Source organism: Mandrillus leucophaeus, unplaced genomic scaffold, assembly GCF_000951045.1.
Source record: "Mandrillus leucophaeus isolate KB7577 unplaced genomic scaffold, Mleu.le_1.0 Scaffold54, whole genome shotgun sequence".
NCBI classification, from domain to species: domain Eukaryota; kingdom Metazoa; phylum Chordata; class Mammalia; order Primates; family Cercopithecidae; genus Mandrillus; species Mandrillus leucophaeus.
Window position 1 is genome coordinate 2,603,817 of NW_012105808.1, and position 4,954 is coordinate 2,608,770.

Here is a 4,954-nt window from a genome sequence, read left to right on the forward strand (position 1 = left end):
CTTTAACCTGGGAGGCAGAGGTTGCAGTGAGCCGAGATTGCGCCACTACACTCCAGCCTGGGCAACAAAAGCAAAACTCCGTCTCAAAAAAAAAAAAAAATTAGCCAGGCATGGTGGCAGGCACCTGTAGTTCCAGCTACTCAGGAGGCTGAGGCAGGAGAATCACTTAAACCCGGGAGGCGGAGCTTGCAGTGAGCCGAGATGGCACCACTGCACTCCAGCCTGGGCAACAGAGTGAGATTCCGTCTCAAAACAAACAAACAAAAATGGTATGAACTCATAATTCACATTAAAGGAAAACTGCCAAGTCATCTTCATAGATGCCCCAAACAAGCAGTTTATTCTATCCACCATCCAGCCGTATCCAAAAATCTGAGAAGTATCAGGTGGGAATCTGCATCGCAAAGCGGTGTTCATCCACAGACATACGAATGGCATGAAGCACACTGGTCCCACCTCAGGTGCCACACCCGCTTCAACCAAAGTCCCTTAACCTGGGGTCTGAATACAAACGCAGCTGAGGCTGGGCACAGTGGCTCATGCCTGTAACCCCAGCCCTTTGGGAGGCTGAGGCAGGTGGATCACTTGAGGTCAGGAGCTCAAGACCAGCCTGGCCAACGTGGTGAAAGCCCGTTGTTAGGGACAAACTGCCTCAAAAAAGCTGCCCACCCCTCCCCCAGATGCTCTGCAACTCTTCTCTGTATCCACCCTTCCCTCAAGCCTCTTTACATTTCTTTTTCTTTTTTTTTTTTTTTGAGATGCAGTCTTGCTCTGTCGCCCAGGCTGGAGTGCAGTGGCCGGATCTCAGCTCACTGCAAGCTCCGCCTCCTGGGTTTACGCCATTCTCCTGCCTCAGCCTCCCGAGTAGCTGGGACTACAGGTGCCCGCCACCACGTCCGGCTAATTTTTTGTATTTTTAGTAGAGACAAGGTTTCACCGTGGTCTCAATCTCCTGACCTCGTGATCTGCCCGCCTCGGCCTCCCAAAGTGCTGGGATTACAGGCGTGAGCCACCGCGCCCAGCGCCTCTTTACATTTTTAAGCCCTTATCTAGGCAACGCAGTGAAGCCAGTGAAGCTTCTCACTGCAGTGAAGACTTCTCACTGATCAGACCTTGCTGCGATAAGCAAACCCCAATTACAAACCATCCGGACCGCACAGAGGGAGGTCATGGGAAGCATAAACAAACTTTACCTACACCCTCCCGTAATAAATGTCACAAGGTAATATGGGGCAAAAGTAACCAGCAAACAACCCCAGGGTCTCTGTCCCCCATAGAAACCCCTCATGTTGTAAGCTCAGGCTTGCCTCCTCTGTCTGTAGTGGAGCAGCCAGTAGGTTCAATAAACTTCCTTGCCTGACCTTGGGTCTCTCTCTCATCCTTTCTCTCGGCTAACCTTATACCCGTCTCTACTAAAAATACAAAAATTAGCCAGGCATGGTGGCGCGCCTGTAATCTCAGCTACTCTGGGGACTGAGGCAGGAGAATCGCTTGAACTCAGGAGGCGGAGGTTGCAGTGAGCCGAGGCCAAACCACTGCACTCCAGCCTGGGCGACAGAGCGAGACTGTCTCAAAAAATAAAAATAAGAACACAGTCAAATCACCACTTTCAGCCCGTGTTAAAGGACAAAGGGGTGAGTGCTGGATTCTAAAAGACTAATCTAGAAGGTTTTTTATCCCACAACGGGTCCCGAGCAGAAAACAGGTATCAGTTCACGATTATCCTCATGATAAATTGCTCGTCAATCCCCTAATCGGAATTGCCGCTTCTCTGTACTGTGGCTCTCAGTACTGTGGGCCGCATTTTACAGAATGTGCATCCATCTGATGCGCAGATACTAACAGGAGACGGAGCAGGGTCACACATTGTCACAAACTCTGCACCCTGCCTAAGTCGGTGCTAGTTTCATGAATGTTTTCAATCCACACCTTCGCCCACCTCACAATAAGGCGTGGGGCTGTGTGTGGGCTGTGTGTGCGCCTTCCCCTCGTCCTAATGGAAGAAGCAACGTTTTCCAAGTTTGAGAGTTTTCCACAGCAGCCTTCTCAGGCTAAGCCATAGAATTACACCAGGCAGTGGCAGAAGGCAAAGAACACATCTGGGACACTACTGACTGCCCTCACTAAGGACAAGAAAAAAAGACAAAAAGCATTTATTCTTTTTTTTTTTTTTTGAGACAGGGTCTAGCTCTGTTGCCCAGGCTGGAGTGCAGTGACGCAATCTCAGCTCACTGCAACGTCCGCCTCCTGGGTTCAAGCGATTCTCCTGTCTCAGCCTTCCAAGTAGCTGGGATTACAGGCGCGCAACACCACGCCCGGCTAATTTTTGTATTTTTAGTAGAGATGAGGTTTCACCATGTCGGTCAGGGTGGTCTTGAACTTCTGACCTTGTGATCTGCCCACCTCAGCCTCCCAAAGTGCTGGGGTTACAGGTGTGAGCCACCACGTCCGGCTCTTTTTTTTTCTTTTTTTTTTCCCTGAGACAGGGTCTAGCTCTGTTGCCCAGGCTGGAGTGCAGTGGTGCAGCCTCAAACTCGTGGGCTCAAGCGATTCTCCTCCCCGAGCCTCTCAAGTGGCTGGAACCACAGGTGCACATCCCCAGCCTCATTATTTTACATTTATTAAAACCTGGGGCTGAAATAGGAACAATATTAGTGCTGAGCTGGACACAGACGAGGCTGTTCACAGCTGTCAGGTGACAATATTGAACTGACTTCAGTTCTGTGCGCCTGGAAACCAGCAAAGGGGAACCCCATCCTGCTGTGCTCTGGAATTGGGCACAGCCAGGACCCTCCCTTCCCATACGACTTAGGTAAGATTAATGCAGATGACAAGGCCAGATTCAGACCCTCCGAAGTCCCATTCTTTGTCTCAGAAATGATTCGCTAGGTTAGGAGCGGTGGCTCACGCCTGTAATCCCAGCCCTTTGGGAGGCCGAGGCGGGCAGATCACGAGGTCAGGAGTTCGAGACCAGCCTGGCCAACACAGTGAAACCCTGTCTCTAATAAAAATACAAACATCAGCCGGGCACGTTAGCTCAGGTCTCTAATCTCAGCACTTTGGGAGGCCAAGGTGGGCAGATCACCTGAGGTCTGGAGTTCAAGACCAGCCTGACCAACATGGAGAAACTCCATCTCTACTAAAAATACAAAAATTAGCCAGACGTGGTGGCCCATGCCTGTAATCCCAGCTACTCGGAAGGCTGAGGCAGGAGAATCGCTTGAACCTGGGAGGCAGAGGTTGCGGTGAGCCGAGATCCGGCCATTGCACTCCAGCCTGGGGAATAAGAGAGAAGCTCTGTCTCAAAAAAAATAAAAATACAAAAATTAGCTGGGCGTGGTGGCATACACCTGTAATCCCAGCTACTTGGGAGGCTGAGGAAGGAGAATCTCTTAAGCCCCGGAGGCAAAGGTTGCAATGAGCTGAGATCACGCCACTGCACTCAGCATGGGCAATAGAGCTAGACTCTATCTCAAAAACAAAACAAAACAAAACAAAAAACTGCTTCAAGGCCAGGTGCAATAGCTCACGCCTGTAATCCAATCACATTAGCAGGCCGAGGGGAAAGGATCACTTGAGCCCAGGAGTTCAAGACCAGCCTGGGCAATATATTTTTCTCTACAAGGAAAAGAAAAAAAAAATGACGAGGTCTCACTAGATGGCCCAGGCTGGTCTCAAATTTCTGGTCTCAAGCATCATCGTGGCTCGGCTTCCCAAAGTTCTGGGATGACAGGTGTGAGCCACCACACCTGGCCGTTACAACATTTTTGTTAAGAATTAGCTGGGTGTAGTGGGGCATGCCTGTAGTCCCAGCTACTCAGGAGGCTGAGGCAGGAGGGCTGCTTGAGTCCAGAAGGTTGAAGCTGCAGTGAGCCATGATCGCACCACTGCATTCCAGCCTGGGCAACAGTGAGATCTGACTAAAAGAAAGAAAGAAAAGAAAAACCTTTTTTAGCAAACTTTCTTTTTTTTCAGATGGAGTCTCGCTCTGTGGCCCAGGCTGGAGTGCAGTGGTGTGATCATGGCTCACTGCAACCTCCACCTCCCGGGTTCAAGCAATTCTCCCTGCCTCAGCCTGCCGAGCAGCTGGGATTACAGGCACACGCTACCATGCCAGCTAATTTTTGTATTTTTTAGTAGAGATGGGATTTCACCATGTTGGCCAGGCTGGTCTTGAACTCCCAACCTCAAGTGATCCACCCGCCTCAGCCTCCCAAAGTGCTGGGAATACAGGCATGAGCCACTGTGCCAGGCCTAGCCAACTCTTCAGATGCCTGCATACTTGATGGTCACAGAGCTTTCCCCCTGCAGCTGTCTCCCTGTGCCTATGGCATTAGTCCCCCAGCCCAATCATCAACTGTCCCCATGTCCCTGTTGCTTGTACCCCCACTCCACTGCAATAGAACCCCAAGCCTCTGGCATTACTCCCCTTCCCCTAATCCAACTAACCCCCTTCTCCCTATTGCAACAGCCCCTTCTCCCCCTCCCCCAACACCTTGCAATAATCCTTTTTCATAAAAGTTTCCTTACTATGTTTGGGTTGACACAGGCTTAACCACAGCGTCCCGTTTCTTCCCCAAACTTTACTCAGCCTTCTGTCCTCTCCACAGGTCCCTGAACTTTGAGTGGCCGCCCTGAGTCTGAGGAAGCAATAAGTGTGGAGCCCCCTCATCACTTCCCCTGAGCGAGCTGACCACGAGCAGGTACATTTACTGTCAACCCCCTTTCTGCTTGTCCCCTAAAAAGTTCCTCCAAACCCTTTCTTGTTTATGAAAGTAAAGCCTTTTTCTGGTTCATTTTGAGGGCAGGCAGGTTTCTGAGGCTGGGGCTTATTCCTATTTTTCTCTCTCCTTCTCTAGCCAGGAGATATATATATGTGTGTGTGTGTATATGTATATATATGTGTGTGTGTGTATATATCTGTGCGTGTATATTATATATTTTATATTATATA